The sequence below is a fragment of the Carassius gibelio genome, chromosome B8 (assembly GCF_023724105.1).
Source record: "Carassius gibelio isolate Cgi1373 ecotype wild population from Czech Republic chromosome B8, carGib1.2-hapl.c, whole genome shotgun sequence".
NCBI lineage: Eukaryota > Metazoa > Chordata > Actinopteri > Cypriniformes > Cyprinidae > Carassius > Carassius gibelio.
Window position 1 is genome coordinate 14,289,757 of NC_068403.1, and position 19,016 is coordinate 14,308,772.

At 35.0% G+C, this 19,016-nt stretch overlaps 1 long non-coding RNA gene across 1 annotated transcript in view; it reads right to left on the bottom strand.

Moving 5' to 3' along the window:
- Window positions 1-1,172: 1,172 nt before the first annotated feature.
- Window positions 1,173-19,016, bottom strand: part of LOC127963515 (uncharacterized) — a 31,798-nt gene continuing 13,954 nt past the window's right edge. Inside the window, exons 2-3 of the long non-coding RNA XR_008154852.1 lie at window positions 16,740-16,914; window positions 1,173-1,401 (exon numbers count right to left, since the gene is read on the bottom strand). This is a non-coding gene — a long non-coding RNA (uncharacterized LOC127963515). The remainder of the gene's footprint in view (window positions 1,402-16,739; window positions 16,915-19,016) is intronic.

Here is a 19,016-nt window from a genome sequence, read left to right on the forward strand (position 1 = left end):
AACTCAAAAAGTAAATAGTCAGTTCATGCTTTATAAAGCCTTGTCCCAATATTAATAGTCAGTAGTAAGCAGTTTATAAATACAGCTATAAATAGCTTGTTTTTGGTTTATAAGCACATTTATTAAAAAGGAGAGTAAAGGATCAGTTATCTTCCTATGAAAAATAAAAAAATAAAAATAAACAAACAACAACACAGATTGATACAGAACTCAGAAATTCTATTGTGGATTTATGATAAAATCAGCCTGTAAATGAATTCATACTCCTCCAAGAAGACACAAGTAGTTCACACCAAACTTTTTTTTTAACATGAATCCAATATACTGAAGATGTTAAATTGCGAATGGGTTTAGGATACCTTAAATGGTGTGGCCATAGCGATTTATTAAAGTAACATAAAAAAATACAATAGTTATTTTACTATATCTTTAAATTTTTTAATTCCAAACTCTTCATAATTTTTTATATACGTAGAAGTCATCATTTGAAGGAACCACAGTAAGTTTCAAAGCTTTATCATTTTCAAGAGCCAGCAAAAAATTAAAACTATCATAACTTATAAATGAAGCTTGCAATTCTTAGTACCAATAATGGCCACCTGATGGAGCTATAGGATCACTTTTAAATAATTATTGTAGAAACAAGTATGATTTAAATCATTTATAGAAATCTTTCAAAGAAAAATAATATGAATTTTATGTATTTTACTGATAAAATGACCCTCACTTAATTAGAATAACAAGCTGAAGTATTGTGAACTGTATATTAAGAATAATTCTTTATAGGCTTTATGGACAGATACGTTTTGAGTGACTCTTGAAGGTTCAGCACCACATCCTCTTTTACCACTGTTTAAAGAATTTATCTTACAGAACAGATGCGAATGAATTTTGGATAGCTTGAATGGTTTTGTCGTGGTGATTTTTTGAAATAACAGTAAAAAAGTAACCAGTAAATGTCTTTTATTTTTTAAAGTGCAGCTTCTAAACACTTCAAAAAAATGTACACATAGAAGACAAGTCATTCTGAGGAAATATGCATAGTTTCATGACTATACAACACTATATGGATGATAGAAAATTAAAAAACTATCATAAATCTGATGTCACTCAGTCCCACTGTCACTGTGGGTAATGTGTGTGTGTGTGTGTGTGTGTGTGTGTGTTAAGTGAATTAGGTGTGAAACTATCAGGGAGCATTTAGTCTCCAGTGCCAACATTTTACAGAACTGCCACTTTCCTGGAGTCTCAGAATTACAATGTGTCAGGTTCTGAGAAATCTAAGATTCCAAAAAATGATTTAATTAGAATACCATGAAGTATTGTGAAATACTATATATTAAGACTTTATATATAGGCTTCATGAACAGATTAGAGTGACTCGTGAAGGACCAGCACCACCTACTCTTGTCCGATGGTTTGAGGAATATATCTTCCAGAATCCGGGATTAAGATTTAGGAGTTCATTTTTATTCCACCTCCTTTCCTGAAAGTCTGTCTTGCAGAATTGACTAAAAATTAATCTTCACATTAATTCCTAATTATTTTGCAATTCTTTTTGTCAGTTCTTCTTGACCTGTTTTTTTCTTCTTCTTTTCTGACCTCATGACCCAGTCAGCATTTTTTGTATAATGGTCAAGTCTTAACTTATCCATTTCTGTATTGCATTTGTGTTTGATATTTCTCATGGGTATTTCATAATTTTCGACTTTACAGTTTGAGTTAAAACTCTTTTTTAGCGCATTCCATCTGCAAAAGAAAACATGCCTAATAATTCTACACATAAATATAAAGTGTTTTTCTCTTCCAGCTTTCCTGGACTATTGTATAGCACTTATAAATGATTAAATAAAAATAATGGTAGTTATTAAGATTGATATGGTTTGGAATTGGTAAAATGTTCTTGGAAAAAAATCACAATAAAACAATGTTTTAATGTTTAAGTTTGGAATATTAACTGACATGAATGAATGCTATATAAATATTGTTCATGTTAACATAATGTTTATAAATGAAATCTTATTGTAAAGTGTTACTAAAGTTATAAATATATATATATATATATATATATATATATATATATATATATATATATATATATATATATATATATATATATATTGTTCTGTGAATGTAATTTTAAAGTCTAGATGATTCGGATTAACCCTTTAACTGCCATATCCTTTAAAACCTCACTGCCAGAGGGATATTATGAATGCATGTGCCCGCTGGGCACACTTTACCTGATGCCACCGGGGTGGCGATGGCATTGGTGGCTTGAGCCCGCCATCGCTGCTTGCAGCTATATTTTGTTATTATTAGGGCTCAAGCCTGGAGGGCGAGAGCCCTATTGTTTTCCTTAGGATTATTATTTTTTTTTTTTTTTTTCTTTATTCTTCTAATTTTTTTCCAAGGTTTCGGGGGCTTTTGGGGTCCTTAACATACTCAAAAACTCTTGAAAATTGGCACACACCTTGGAACCTGCGGCCATTAGGGCCGGGCAGAGTCTGATACACGGGCGTGGCACAGGGGCTCTACAGCGCCCCCTGTAGTACTGAGGGCCATATATCATGAATACTTGCACGTATACATATGAAACTTGGTACATATATATAACTCATCAAACCAAACAACTTTCACACTGCATGTCATAAGCTCCGCCCAACAGGAAGTTGGCTATTTAGGGTTTTATGAAAAACACATGCTCTGGAATTTGATATACTCCTCTGAGGAACTCCACCCGTTCACCACAAAACTCGGTGAACACGATCTCAAGACATTGGGGATGCTAAATTGCGAAGAGATTTTTGATATCTCGAACGGTTTGCCCATGGCGAGGCGTTGAAATTATGGCGAGAAATGAGAAACAGGAAATGTCTAATAACATCCACATACATTTCCTGAATTTGATCAAACTTAATTTGTTTGTTCGTTGTATGATACCGATCGTATATATGTGACTATTAGGAGTCAAAGTTATAGCGCCACCAACTGGCAGCAGGAAGTGAATCATTTTCAAAACGCTTTGAATTCAGCATCTTATTTTTACTTGATTTGCTTCAAACTTCATCAGAATAATGACAAAACACGGCCGAAGAAAATCTGTTGTGGGGATATTGATATCTAATATAGTGTTGCCATGGCAACGTGTCAAACTTGAATGTTCTGTTCTGGTGATTTTTAGGCAGACAACAAGCTCAGATTTACATGAAACTCGAAACAGATATCAGTATTAAAGATAGCTAAACCATGGCAAAAGCTTTGAAAAGGGCGTGGAAGAGGCACTCTATAGCGCCACCTTTTGTCAAAAGTGGGGGGGTTAGTTTTAGCTACAGACACCAAACTTGGTACATAAATTGTTCTTATCAAGACGGACAACTTTCTAATTCACAGTCATAAGCTACGATCAACAGGAAGTCGGCTATTTTGATTTGAATGTGTATTTTTGAGATTTTACAGTTGTAAAATTAATGAATACTCCTCACAGGGGAAGTACACTATACACACAAAACTTTGTCTACATGAAGAAAAAACATCGAGGAACTTAAATTGCGAACAGATTTTGGTTAGCTTGAACGGTTTTGTCGTGGTGATTTTTTGAAATGACAGTAAAAAGTGAAACATTAATCGTCTTCTATTTTTAAATTGCAGCTTCCAAACCTTTAAAAAACATTTTTCATTTAGAAAACCAGTGATTCTGAGGAAATATGCATAGTTTCATGACTTTACAGCACTGTATGATTAAAAGAAAATTAAAAAACTGTCAGACATCTGATCTCACTCTGTCACTCTGTTTGAGGAATGTATGAGTGCTGACTGTGTGTGTGTGTGTGAGAGTGTGAGTGGGGGAGGGGTGTGAGCTGAGTGGCAGACAGACAGAGAGAGAGAGAGAGAGAGAGAGACTTAAACATCTCTTTAATCACCAGAAAAAAAAACTGTTTTTTAAATTGTTATTTTTTTGTTGTTGTTGCTAATTGTGCTGTTTTCATTACAGCTTAAGAAATATCTTAGGCCTTATCCTTTTCTGACAGTTTCAGGGATTAAAAAAAATCCTAAAAAACCTTATTTGTGCTGCAAATAATAATTTCAAACTCATTTGATACTGACCTCTGACACCCTGTGACATGACATTTATTTGAATTTACATAATCTCAAGGATGTAACAGTAAAACTGTTCAGCTCACAGATGAAGACTAAGCTGTAATGCAAGCAGAACTATTTCACAAATGCTTATAGGTTAATGAAATCATAACAAAACATTTTTACATTATTTAAGGATTTGGTAACAGTTTAAAATAATGTCTCAATTGTTAACATTAGTAAATGCATTGGTAACACTTCATAATAGCTGCAATTCTTAGCTAAGCATTAGTAAATAGTCAGTTCATGCTTTATATAGCCTTCTCCCAAAATTAATATTTTAGTAAGCATTTTATAAATACAGCTATAATTAAATTGTTCATGGTTTATATGCACATTTATTTTGAGGAGATTAAAGGCTGTAATCTTCCTAAAAAAATTTAAAATAAAAAATAAAATAAATAAAATAAACAAACACAGAACTCATAAATATTTATTTCAAGATGCAATAAAAGAAAACTGTACACTTGAATTTATATATATATATATATATAATATATATAATATATATATATATATATATACACACACACACACACAATTGCATAAGTTTATATTGAACATTTTTTATCAAGTGTACAGCTAATAATAGTAATAATAATAATGCATTTTATTTAGTTTTAGCTACAGACACCAAACTTGGTACATAAATTGTTCTTATCAAGACGGACAACTTTCTAATTCACAGTCATAAGCTACAACCAACAGGAAGTCCGCTATTTTGATTTGAATATGGATTTTTGGGAAGATTATTTTGTGAATTAATGAATACTCCTCACAGGGGAAGTACACTATACACACCAAACTTTGTCTACATGAAGAAAAAACATTGAGGAACTTAAATTGCGAACAGATTTTGGTTAGCTTGAACTGTTTTGTCGTGGTGATTTTTTGAAATGACAGTAAAAAGGGAAACATTAATTGTCTTGTATGTTTAAATTGCAGCTTCCAAACACCAAGCATTTGTTCATACAGAGATCAAATCATTCTGAGGAAATATGCATAGTTTCACGACTTTACAACACTGTATTGATAAAAGAAAATGTGAAAACTATCAGACTTCTCAACTGACATGATCTCACTCTGGCCACTCTGTCTGTGTGAGGAAAGGGAGGGGGAGAGGGAGGGGGAGTGTGAGGGGGTTGGTGACTGTGAATTTTTGGTGATTGACAGTGTATGTGGACTGTAGGGAGGGGCTGTCTGGCAGAGAGAGAGAGACAGAGAGAGAGAGAGAGAGAGACCTAATCATCCCTTTAATAATCAGGAAAAAAAATCTGTATTTTAAATTGTAATTGTTTTTGTTGTTGCTAATGGTGGTTTTTTTTTCCCCTTTCATTACAGGTTAAGAAATATCTCAGGCCTTATTCTTTTCTGACAGTTTTAGGGATTTAAAAACATCCTAAGAATCCTTATTTGTGCTGCAAATAATAATTTCAAACTCATTTGATACTGACCTATGACAACCTGTGACTTGACATGACATTTATTAATCTCATGGATGTAACAGTAAAACTCTTCAACTGACAGATAAAGCTGCAATGCAAGCAAAACTATTTCACAAATGCTTATAGGTCATTAAAATCATTACAAAACACTAATAAATTATTAATTTGTTAACATTAGTAAATGCATTGGTAACACTTTATAATAACTGCACTCATTAGCTAAGCATTAGTAAATAGTTAATGATAATAAAGCCTTTTCCCTTAAGAATAGTCATTATTAAGCAGTAATACATCTATAAATAAATTGTTCTTGGTTTAAAATCACATATATTACAAAGGAGATTAAAGTCTCAGTTGTCTTATAAAATAAATAAATAAACACAACCCAGTTTGATTCAGAATTCAGAAATATTTATCTCAAGATGCAAAAAAAGGAAACTACAATTGAATAGGTTTTGAGCGATTCTTGAAGGACTAGCATCACCTTCTCTTGTACGATGGTTTGAGGAATATATCTTCCAGATAGTACCGCCTCTCCCTATATGCAGAGTATGCAGTCTTCGTAGGGCACCAACTCCCAGAGGGGGCACCATCCCAGTTGCTCAAAAAAAACAAAAACAAACATGCACACAAACATTCTCCCATTCGAGAATCTCAAATTTAGGGACCGTCTCTAAAGTTACATGTGATATTGTTATACACTTTTCTAACGTCAGTAGCATTTGAAGAGAATGACTTACAGTCATAAAAACAACTGTAATTGTTCATCTAGGTGACAGCTATAATGCACAATTAATTTGAATGTTTAATATTTATTACATCAAACTGTAAGTCATATGTAAATTATGCTACTTTTACACATGGGCTCAAATGCAAATTTGAAGCTCAATAGCATTTGAGAAGAAAGACTTGCAGTCACAAAACAATTGTAATGTGTTCATATAGGTGTCAGCTACAATGCACACCTTATACATTTTTTATAAATAGTAAAATAAAGTGTTACTAAAGTTATATATATTGTTCTGTGTATGTGATTTCAAAGTCTAGATTGGTCGGATTAACCCTTTAACTGTGTGTAATCCCTTAAAACTTGATTATCAGAGGGTTACTGTAAATGCTTATGCCCGCTGGGCACAATTTTCCCGATGCCACCGGGGTGGCGTTGCACTGATGGCTTGAGCCCGACATCGCTGCTTGCAGCTATATTTATTATTATTTTTCTTCAAGGTTTCGGGGGCTTTTGGGGCCCTTAACATGCTTAAAAAGTCTTGAAAATTGGCACACACATTGGAACCTGCGGCCATTAGGGCCGGGCAGAGACTGATACACGGGCGTGGCACAGGGGCTCTACAGCGCCCCCTGGAATACTGAGGGCCATATATCATACATACTTGCACGTAGACGCACGAAACTCGGTACACATGTAGATCTCATCAAACCAAACAACTTTCGTACTGCATGTCATAGGCTCCGCCCAACAGGAAGTTGGATATTTAGCGTTTAGTATTCATATTTTTCGTCAAAGTTGTGGGGGCTTTTGGGGTCCTTAACATACTCAAAAACTCTTGAAAATTTGCGCACACTTTGGAATCTGTGGCCTTTAGGAGCCTGCAGAGGCTGGGACCCGGGCGTGGCACAGGGGCTCTACGGCGCCCCCTGGATCACAGTCAGAAATGTTGATGCATAGCTCACACATACTTGCACATATTAATATCAAACTCAGTACACATATAGATCTCATCGTGCTGAACAACTTTCGTATTGCATGTCATAGGCTCCGCCCAACAGGAAGTCAGCTATTTAGAGTTATGTAAAAAGCGCATGCTCTGGAATTTGAAATACTTGTCATAGGGTTTTTTGCCGATTGACACCAAACTCGGTCAACATGATCTCAAGACATTGGGGATGAAAAATTGCCAGGGGATTTTTGATATCTCAAACGGTTTGCTCGTAGTGAGGCGTTGAATTTATGGCGAGAATTGAGAAACAGGAAGTGTCTAATACCATCCACATACATTTCCTAATTGTTATAAAACTTCATCAGATTATTCATTGTATGATGTCGATCGCATATATGTGACTATTAGGAGTCAAAGTTATAGCGCCACCAACTGGCAGCAGGAAGTGTGTCATTTTCAAAATGCTTTGAATTCAGCATCTTATTTTTACTCGATTTGCTTCAAACTTCATCAGAATAATGTTAAAACACAGTCGATATAAATCTGCTGGGGGGATATTGATATCTAAAAATATTGTTGCCGTGGCAACATGTCAAACTGGAATACTTCTCAGGTGATTTTGAGGCATATAACATGCTTAGAATTTCATCAAACTCAGAACACATATCAGTATTAGTGACAGCTAGACACTGGCAAAAGTTCATAAGAGGGCGTGGAAGAGGCACTCTATAGCGCCACCTTTTGTCAAAAGTGGGGGGGTTAGTTTTAGCTACAGACACCAAACTCAGTACAAAAATTGTTCTTATCAAGACGGACAACTTTCTAATTCACAGTCATTAGCTACGACCAACAGGAAGTCGGCTATTTTGATTTGAATGTGGATTGTTTTTTACATTTAGCTGTGAATTAATGCATACTGCTCAGAGGAGAGTAACACTATAAACACCAAACTTTGTCTACATGTTGAAAAAACATTGAGGAACTTAAATTGTGAATGGGTTTTGGATAGCTTGGATGGTTTTGTCGTGGTGATTTTTTTAAATGACAGTAAAAATGGAATTATTAATTTTCCTGCATTTTTAAATTCCAAACACTTCAAAACATTTTTTCATACAGAAAAGAAAGTTATTCTGAGTAAATATGCATAGTTTCATGACTTTACAACACTGTATGGATAACAGAAAATTAAAAAACTGTCAGACATCTCATCTCACTCTGTCCCTCTGTTTGAGTGTGTGTGCTTAGACTTCCATTGTCTGAGAGAAATAGCGCCCCTACAGGTGCATATCCTGAACTAAAAAAGGGAGGAGACTCTCTTTTGGTTTCACTTTTAAATCGGTTAAAATACAAAATAATACTTGGATTTAATTCACACTGACTAGCTAAACCAACATATATGATTATTACCAGGTCAGGGCTCATTAATAATGGATGTGTGGTCAGTGATACTTGAGAAACATGAGAGATGAATCACCGCTCTGAGCAGGAGCGTGTGGAATGATGAGCTCAGAAAAAACGAGTTTATTCTTGTTTTATAGCTATTAAAAATAAAGTATTGCAGCGATATCACACAATTCACCAATTAGAACACACCAAGAGCTAAATTAAGATGTTTTTGAACTGTTTGTGTGATAATGAAATATTCGCGGCTGCCTATCTGAAATCACTGCCTCCGATCAGCGCGCACAGTGTCACAAGTTCAAAACAAACGAATTTATTCTTGTTTAAGAGCTTTTTAAAATAAATTATTGCCATAAATGCACACTATACACCCATTATAACACAACACGAGCTAAATACAGGTGTTTGTGACCCGTTTATGTGCGCAAGACTATTTGAAAGCGCGACTGGCAGAATAACATATATCTCTCGAGCTGCAGGATTCTGCCTTTCGTCCTACGAACGAACACATCACGGACAAGATTATTTCAAAACACATAATAGCTTGGCTAATATAAACGAAAACAGCCAAGTGAACATAAACTGTTGAGAAATAAATCTGAAGTGGATCTACTGGATTTTAATATTAATTGACCGCATATACCAGCTGCTTCTGTCTTCAATTTTAATCTATATAAAAAATTAAACTCATTAATCTTGGCTGCTTTTTTAATGTGTGTATGTATTTATTTATTATTTTGCTCTAACAAGACTTAATCTATATTTAATTAAATCAATTACATTTTATTTTACATTTGATCTGTCCATTTCTGCATCTAAACGCCTAAAAACCTAAAACATGCTCTATTATATTATTGTTAGCAATTTCTTTATCGTCCAATTTATCTGGTGTACACACTTTTATTTTCATAATAAACTTTTTTGTTAGATTATACACAGTTGCAGTGGTCTATAATAAATATTAACAGGTTTTATTCAAGCTGTTTAGAATGATTGCCATAGGATAATTTTTTAAATGTAAATCCATACAGCTATAAATAGCTTGTTCTTGGTTTATAAGCACATTTATTAAAAAGGAGAGTAAAGGGTCAGTTATCTTCCTATGAAAAATAAAAAAAAATAAAAATAAACAAACAACAACACAGATTGATACAGAACTCAGAAATGTTATTGTGGATTTATGATAAACTCAGCCTGTAAATGAATTCATTCTCCTCCAAGAAGACACAAGTAGTTCACACCAAACTGTTTTAACATGAAGCCATATACTGAAGATGTTCAATTTCGAATGGGTTTAGGATACCTTAAATGGTGTGGCCATAGCGATTTATTAAAGTAACATAAACAAAATACAATAGTTATTTTACTATATCTTTAAAAAAATTTTAATTCCAACTCTTCATAATTTTTTATATACGTAGGAGTCATCATTTGAAGGAAGCACAGTAAGTTTCATAGCTTTATCATTTTCAAGAGCCAGCATAAAATTAAAACTATCATAACATATAAATCAAGCTTGCAATTATTAGTACCAATAATGGCCACCAGATGGCGCTATAGGATTACTTTTAAATAATTATTGTAGAAACAAGTATGATTTAAATCATTTATAGAAATCTTTCAAAGAAAAATAATATGTATTTTACTGATAAAATGACCCTCACTTAATTAGAATAATATGCTGAAGTATTGTGAAAACTGTGTATTAAGAATAATTCTTTATAGGCTTTATGGACAGATAAGTTTGGAGTGACTCTTGAAGGATCAGCACCACATCCTCTTTTACCACTGTTTAAAGAATTTATCTTACAGAACAGGTGCGAATGAATTTTGGATAGCTTGAATGGTTTTGTCGTGGTGATTTTTTGAAATAACAGTAAAAAAGGAACCAGTAAATGTCTTTTATTTTTTTAAGTGCAGCTTCTAAACACTTCAACAAAATGTACACATAGAAGACAAGTCATGCTGAGGAAATATGCATAGTTTCATGACTATACAACACTATATGGATGATAGAAAATTAAAAAACTACCATACATCTGATGTCATTGTCCCTCTGGGTAATGTGTGTGTGTGTGTGTGTTAAGTGTGTGTGCAGAGTTTGTGTGAATGTGTGGGAGAGGGGATGGGCTTGGTGTCAGAGAGAGAGAGAGAGAGGGGGGGGGGGGGGGGAGGGAGACTTAATCATCTCTTTAATCACCAGCAGAAAAAAAAGCAATTTGGTGTTGTTGTTGTTTTTTCATCATTACAGCTTAAGAAATATCTTAGGCCTCAACATCAACTGTTGCTAGCCTACTCCCAAAATTAATAGTCATTAGTAAGCATTTTATAAATACAGCTATAATTAAATTGTTCATAGTTTATATGCACATTAATTTTGAGGAGATTAAAGGCTGTAATCTTCCTAAAAAAATAAAAAAAATAAAAATAAAAAAATAAACAAACACAGAACTCAGAAACATTTATTTCAAGATGAAATAAAAGAAAACTGTACACTATATATATATATATATATATATATATATATATATATATATATATATATATATACACAATTGAATAAGTTTATATTTAATTTTTTTTATCAAGTGTACAGCTAATAATAATAATAATAATAATAATAACAATAATAATAATGCATTTTATTTAAGGCGCCTTTCAAACCACTCAAGGTCACCGTACAACAAGTAACAACAGTAACAATATTAAAACAAAAAATAACAGCAAATAACAATGTCAATAAAAAACCACAATAATATTAGAATAGCACAACATATTGTGGAATACTATATTAAGACTTTATATATAGGCTTTATGAACAGATAGGTTTTGAGAGATTCTTGAAGTACTAGCATCACCTCCTCTTGTACAACGGTTTGAGGAATATATCTTCCAGATAGTACCGTGACTCCCTATATGCAGAGTATGCAGTCTTCATAGGGCACCAACTTCCAGAGGGGACACCATCCCAGTTGCTAAAAAAAACAAACAAAAAAAAACCTGCACCATTCTCCCATCTGCGCTCGTGATCACTCACACCTCATGTTTGCGGCTGAATGTTCGTAATTGACAGAGAAAAGAAAACTAAAGAAAGTAAAAAAAAAAAAAAAAAAAACCAGGCATAAATTTGGCTTGACATTGGACATTCGAGAGTCTCAAATTTAGGGACCGTCTCTAAAGTTACATGTGATATTGTTATACACTTTTATAACGTCAGTAGCATTTGAAGAGAATGACTTACAGTCATAAAAACAACTGTAATTGTTCATCTAGGTGACAGCTATAATGCACAATTAAATTGAATGTTTTATGTTTATTAAAACAAACTGTAAGTCAAATGTAAATTATGCTACTTTTTCACATGGGCTCAAATGCAAATTTGAAGCTCAATAGCATTTGAGGAGAAAGACTTGCAGTCACAAAACAATTTTAATGTGTTAATTTAGGTGTCAGCTACAATGCACTAATTTTCAAATGCATACATTTTTTATAAATGCTTATGCCCGCTGGGCACAGTTTTCCCGATGCCACCGGGGTGGCGTTGCACTGACGGCTTGAGCCCGCCATCGCTGCTTGCAGCTATATTTATTAGGGCTCAAGCCCAAAGGGCGAGAGGCCTATTGTTTTCCTTAGGATTATTTTTTATTATTATTATTATTATTATTATTATTTTTTTCCAACGTCTCGGGGGCTTTTGGGGCCCTTAACGTGCTTAAAAAGTCTTGAAAATTGGCACACAGATTGGAACCTGCGGCCATTAGGGCCGGGCAGAGACTGATACACGGGCGTGGCACAGGGGCTCTACAGCGCCCCCTGGAATATGGAGGGCCATATATCATACATTCTTGCTCGTAGACGAATGAAACTCGGTACACATATAAATCTCATCAATCCAAACAACTTTTGTATTGCATATCATAGGCTCCGCCCAACAGGAAGTTGGCTATTTAGGGTTTAGTATTCAAATTTTTCGTCAAAGTTGTGGGGGCTTTTGGGGTCCTTAACATACTCAAAAACTCTTGAAAATTTGCGCACACTTTGGAATCTGTGGCCTTTAGGAGCCTGCAGAGGCTGGGACCCGGGCGTGGCACAGGGGCTCTACGGCGCCCCCTGGAACACAGTCAGAAATGTTGATGTATAGCTCACACATACTTGCACATATTCATATGAAACTCAGTACACATATAGATCTCATCGTGCCGAACAACTTTCGTATTGCATGTCATAGGCTCCACCCAACAGGAAGTCAGCTATTTAGAGTTATGTAAAAAGCGCATGCTCTGGAATTTGAAATACTTGTCATAGGTTTTTTTCTCGATTGCCGCCAAACTTGGTCAACATGATCTCAAGACACTGGGGATGAAAAATTGCCAGGGGATTTTTGATATCTCGAACGGTTTGCTCGTGGCGAGGCGTTGAAATTATGGCGAGAAATGAGAAACAGGAAGTGTCTAATACCGTCCACATACATTTCCTGATTTTAATCAAACTTCATCAGATTATTCGTTGTATGATGTCGATCGCATATATGTGACTATTAGGAGTCAAAGTTATAGCGCCACCAACTGGCAGAAGGAAGTGTGTCATTTTCAAAATGATTTGAATTCAGCATCTTATTATTACTCGATTTGCTTCAAACTTCATCAGAATAATGTTAAAACACAGCCGATATAAATCTGCAAGGGGGATATTGATATCTAAAAAATTGTTGGCGTGGCAACTGGAATACTTCTCAGGTGATTTTGAGGCAAATAACATACTTAGAATTTCACAAAACTCTGAACACACATCAGTATTTCTGATAGGAACTTAAATTGTGAATGGATTTTGGATAGCTTGAATGGTTTTGCCGTGGTGATTTTTTTAAATGACCTTACAAAGGGAATCATTATTGTATTTTTAAATTGCAGCTTCCAAACACGTCAAAGAATTTTTTCATACAGATGAAAAAGTCATTCTGAGGAAATATGCATAGTTTAACGACTTTACAACACTGTATGGATAACAGAAAATTAAAAAAACTGTCAGACATCTCATCTCACTCTGTCCCTCTGTTTGAGTATATGTGCTTCAGACTTCCATTGTCTGAGAGAAATAGCGCCCCTACAGGTTCAATTCCCGAACTTTTACTTTCACTTTTAAATCGGTTAAAATACAAATAAATACTTGGATTTAATTCACACTGACAAGCTAAACCAACATATATGATTATTATCAGGTCAGGGCTCATTAATAATTGATGTGTGGTCAGTGATACGTGAGAAACACAAGAGATGAATCACCGCTCTGAGCAGGAGCGTGTGGAATGATGAGCTCAGAAAAAAACGAGTTTATTCTTGTTTTATAGCTTTTAAAAATAAAGTATTGCAGCGATATCACACAATTCACCAATTAGAGCATACCAAGAGCTAAATTAAGATGTTTTTGAACTGTTTGTGTGAAAATGAAATATTCGCGGCTGCCTATCTGAAATCACTGCCTCCGATCAGCACGCACAGTGTCACAAGTTCAAAACTAACGAATTTATTCTTGTTTAAGAGCTTTTTAAAATAAATTATTGCCATAAATGCACACAATACACCCATTATAACACAACACGAGCTAAATACAGGTGTTTGTGACCCGTTTATGTGCGCAAGACTATTTGAAAGCGCGACTGGCAGAATAACATATATCTCTCGAGCTGCAGGATTCTGCCTTTCGTCCTACGAACGAACACATCACGGACAAGATTATTTCAAAATACATAAAGCTTGGCTAATATAAACGAAAACAGCCACGTGAACATAAACCGTTGAGAAATAAAACTGAAGTGGATCTACTGGATTTGAATATTAAGTAACCGCATATACCAGCTGCTTCTGTCTTCAGTTTTAATCTATATAAAAAATTAAACTCATTCATCTTGGCTGCTTTTTTAATGTGTGTACGTATTTATTTATTATTTTGCTCTAACAAGACTTAATCTATATTTAATTAAATCAATTACATTTTATTTTACATTTGATTTGTCCATTTCTGCATCTAAACGCCTAAAAACCTAAAACATGCTCTATTATACTATTGTTAGCAATTTCTTTATCGTCCAATTTATCTGGTGTGTACACTTTTATTTTTATAATAAACTTGTTTGTTAGATTATACACAGTAACAGTGGTCTATAATAAATATTGACAGGTTTTATTCAAGCTGTTTAGAATGATTGCCGTAGGCTAATTTTTTTAAATGTAAATCCAAAAAAAAAAAAAAAAAAACAATTACATTTTGTATAATTTCATAGTTTATGCATTATAGTTATAAAAACAAATAAATTTAGAAATCTTAGGCCTTATCCTTTTCTGACAGTTTTAGGGATTTTTAAAAATCCTAAAAAACCTTATTTGTGCTGCAAATAATAATTTCTAATTAATTTGATACTGACCTCTGACATCCTGTGACATGATATTTATTTGAATTTACATAATCTCATGGATGTAACAGTAAAACTGTTCAGCTCACAGATCAAGACTAAGCTGTAATGCAAGCAGAACTTTCACAAATGCTTGTAGTTCAATAAAATCATTACAAAACACTTACAAATCATTTAAGGGATTTGATAACACTGTAAAATAATGTCTAATTTGTTAACATTAGCAAATGCATTGATAACACTTTATAATAACTGCACTCATTAGTAAATAGTCAGTTCATGCTTCATAAAGCCTTGTCCCAATATTAATAGTCAGTAGTAAGCAGTTTATAAATACAGCTATAAATAGCTTGTTCTTGGTTTATAAGCACATTTATTAAAAAGGAGAGTAAAGGGTCAGTTATCTTCCTATGAAAAATAAAAAAATAAAAATAAACAAACAACAACACAGATTGATACAGAACTCAGAAATTTTATTTTGGATTTATGATAAACTCAGCCTGTAAATGAATTCATTCTCCTCCAAGAAGACACAAGTAGTTCACACCAAATTTTTTAACATGAAGCCAATTTACTGAAGATGTTAAATTTCGAATGGGTTTAGGATACCTTAAATGGTGTGGCCATAGAGATTTATTAAAGTAACATAAAAAAATACAATAGTTATTTTACTATATCTTTAAAATTTTTAATTCCAACTCTTCATAATTTTTTTATATACGTAGAAGTCATCATTTGAAGGAAGTACAGTAAGTTTCATAGCTTTATCATTTTCAAGAGCCAGCATAAAATTAAAACTATCATAACATATAAATCAAGCTTGCAATTCTTAGTACCAATAATGGCCACCAGATGAAGGTATAGGATTACTTTTAAATAATGATTGTAGAAACAAGTATGATTTAAATCATTTATAGAAATCTTTCAAAGAAAAATAATATGAATTTTATGTATTTTACTGATAAAATGACCCTCACTTTATTAGAATAACAAGCTGAAGTATTGTGAACTGTATATTAAGAATAATTCTTTATAGGCTTTACGGACAGATACGTTTTGAGTGACTCTTGAAGGATCAGCACCACATCCTCTTTTACCACTGTTTAAAGAATGTATCTTACAGAACAGGTGTGGATGAATTTTGAATAGCTTGAATGGTTTTGTCGTGGTGATTTTTTTAAATAACAGTAAAAAAGGAACCAGTAAATGTATTTTATTTTTTTAAGTGCAGCTTCTAAACACTTCAAAAAAATGTACACATAGAAGACAAGTCATTCTGAGGAAATATGCATAGTTTCATGACTATACAACACTATATGGATGATTGAAAATTAAAAAACTATCATACATCTGATGTCACTCTGTCCCTCTGTCACTGTGGGTAATGTGTGTGTGTGTATGTGTGTGTGTGTGTGTGTGTGTGTGTGTGTTAAGTGAATTAGGTGTGAAACTATCAGGGAGCATTTAGTCTCCATCGCCAACATTTTACAGAACTGCCACTTTCCTGGAGTCTCAGAATTACAATGTGTCAGGTTCTGAGAGATCTAAGATTCCAAAAAATTATTTAATTAGAATACCATGAAGTATTGTGAAATACTATATATTAAGACTTTATATATAGGCTTTATGAACAGATTAGAGTGACTTGTGAAGGACCAGAACCACCTCCTCTTGTCCGATGGTTTGAGGAATATATCTTCCAGAATCCGGGATTAAGATTTAGGAGCTCATTTTTATTCCACCTCCTTTCCTGAAAGTCTGTCTTGCAGAATTGACTAAAAATTAATCTTCACATTAATTCCTAATTATTTTGCAATTATTTTTGTCAGTTCTTCTTGACCTGTTTTTTTTTTTTTTTTCTTCTTTTCGGACCTCATGACCCAGTCAGCATTTTTGTACAATGGTCAAGTCTTAACTTATCCATTTCTGTATTGCATTTGTGTTCGATATTTCTCATGAGTATTTCATAATTTTCGACTTTGAGTAAAACAGTTTGAGTTAAAACTCTTTTTTAGCGCATTTCATCTGTAAAAGAAAACATGCCTAATAATTCTGCACATGAATATAAGGAGTTTTTCTCTTCCAGCTTTCCTGGACTATTGTATAGCACTCATAAATGATTAAATAAAAAATAATGGTAGTTATTAAGATTGATATGGTTTGGAATTGGTAAAATGTGCTTGGAAAAAAAATCACAATAAAACAATGTTTTAATGTTTAAGTTTGGAAAATTAACTTACATGAATGAATGCTATATAAACATTGTTCATGTTAACAATGTTTATAAATGAAATCTTATTGTAAAGTGTTACTATATATATATATATATATATATATATATATATATATATATATATATATATATTGTGACGAGTCAGCTGACTCCTCCCTGATTGTCACTGGCACCCCGTCCTAAATGGCCGCCCTTCACCAGGCTCCCGACTGGAGTGGGTGTGTGAGAGGAGGGGCGCTGGACGAGTCAGGGCTGGCGGCGTGTGATGGGGCACACCTGAAGGAAATGGAGGCTCATCACAGCCGCTGTTTAAAAGCCCAACGCGCCTCTCCTCAGGAGACCGGTCTCTTCCCCGTGCATGCACGCTGGTGTCCTCGTGGGTCCAGGAAGGGTGCGTTGAGGGACTCCCGCGCCACCAAGACGTGAGCTGCCGGACCAGCGATCCGGATGGGAACCGCACCCGTATACACGGCCGACGGGCCAGGATGCCGGGCCGTCCATCCCCTACCAGCGCCGCGGCCAACGAGAGAGACGCGGCCGCTAGGAGAAGCCGCCGCCCCTCGCGCCCCGGACCGAGGAGGGGAGCGCGTGCGGCCGCCGGACTCCGACTCTTACCTGGACCCTTCCTCGATGAACACTGCCCGACCCACACAATCCCCGCAGCACAACGAGGACACCAGATTCCCTGTTATTTTGGACACTTTCCCCCTTTGGCCACTTTTATTCCCTGTTATTTTATGATTTCTGTTAATAAAAGCCTCTCCGAGGCCTGACGCCATGCCCACTGTGTCTGTCTTGTGCTCCTCCCGTGACAATATATATATTGTTCTGTGAATGTGATTTTAAAGTCTAGATGATTCGGATTAACCCTTTAACTGCCATATCCTTTAAAACCTCACTGCCAGAGGGATAGTGTGAATGCATGTGCCCGCTGGGCACAGTTTACCTGATGCCACCGGGGTGGCGATGGCATTGGTGTCTTGAGCCTGCCATCGCTGCTTGCAGCTATATTTATGGCTCAAGCCCGAAGGGGCGAAGAGCCCTATTGTTCCCCTAAGGATTATTCTTATTATTATTAGGGCTCAAGCCCGAAGGGGCGAAGAGCCCTATTGTTCCCCTAAGGATTATTCTTTTTCTTATTATTATTATTATTTTTTTTATTTTTTATTAAACCTTCCGGGGGTTTTTGGGGGCCTTAACATGCTCAAAAACTCTTGAAAATTGGCACACACATTGGAATCTGCGGCCATTAGGACGCCACAGAGACTGGGACCCGGGCGTGGCACAGGGGCTCTACAGCGCCCCCTGGAACACAGTCAGAAATCTTGAACCATAGCTCACACACACTTGCATATATTTATATGAAACTCAGTACACTTGTAGATCTCATTGAGCTTAACAACTTTCGCGCTCTATGTCAAAGGCTCCGCCCAACAGGAAGTCAGCAATTCATGGCTGTTTAAAAAAAGCATGCTCTGGAATTTGATATACTTGTCATAGGTTTTTTACTTGTTTGCCACCAAACTCGGTGAACATGATCTCAAGACATTGGGGATGAAAAATTGCGAGGGGATTTTTGATATCTCGAACGGTTTGCCCGTGGCGAGGCGTTGAAATTAGGGCAAAAAGTGAGAAACAGGAAATGCCTAATAACATCCACATACATTGCCTGAGTTTGATCAAACTTCATCGGTTTTTTCGATGTATGA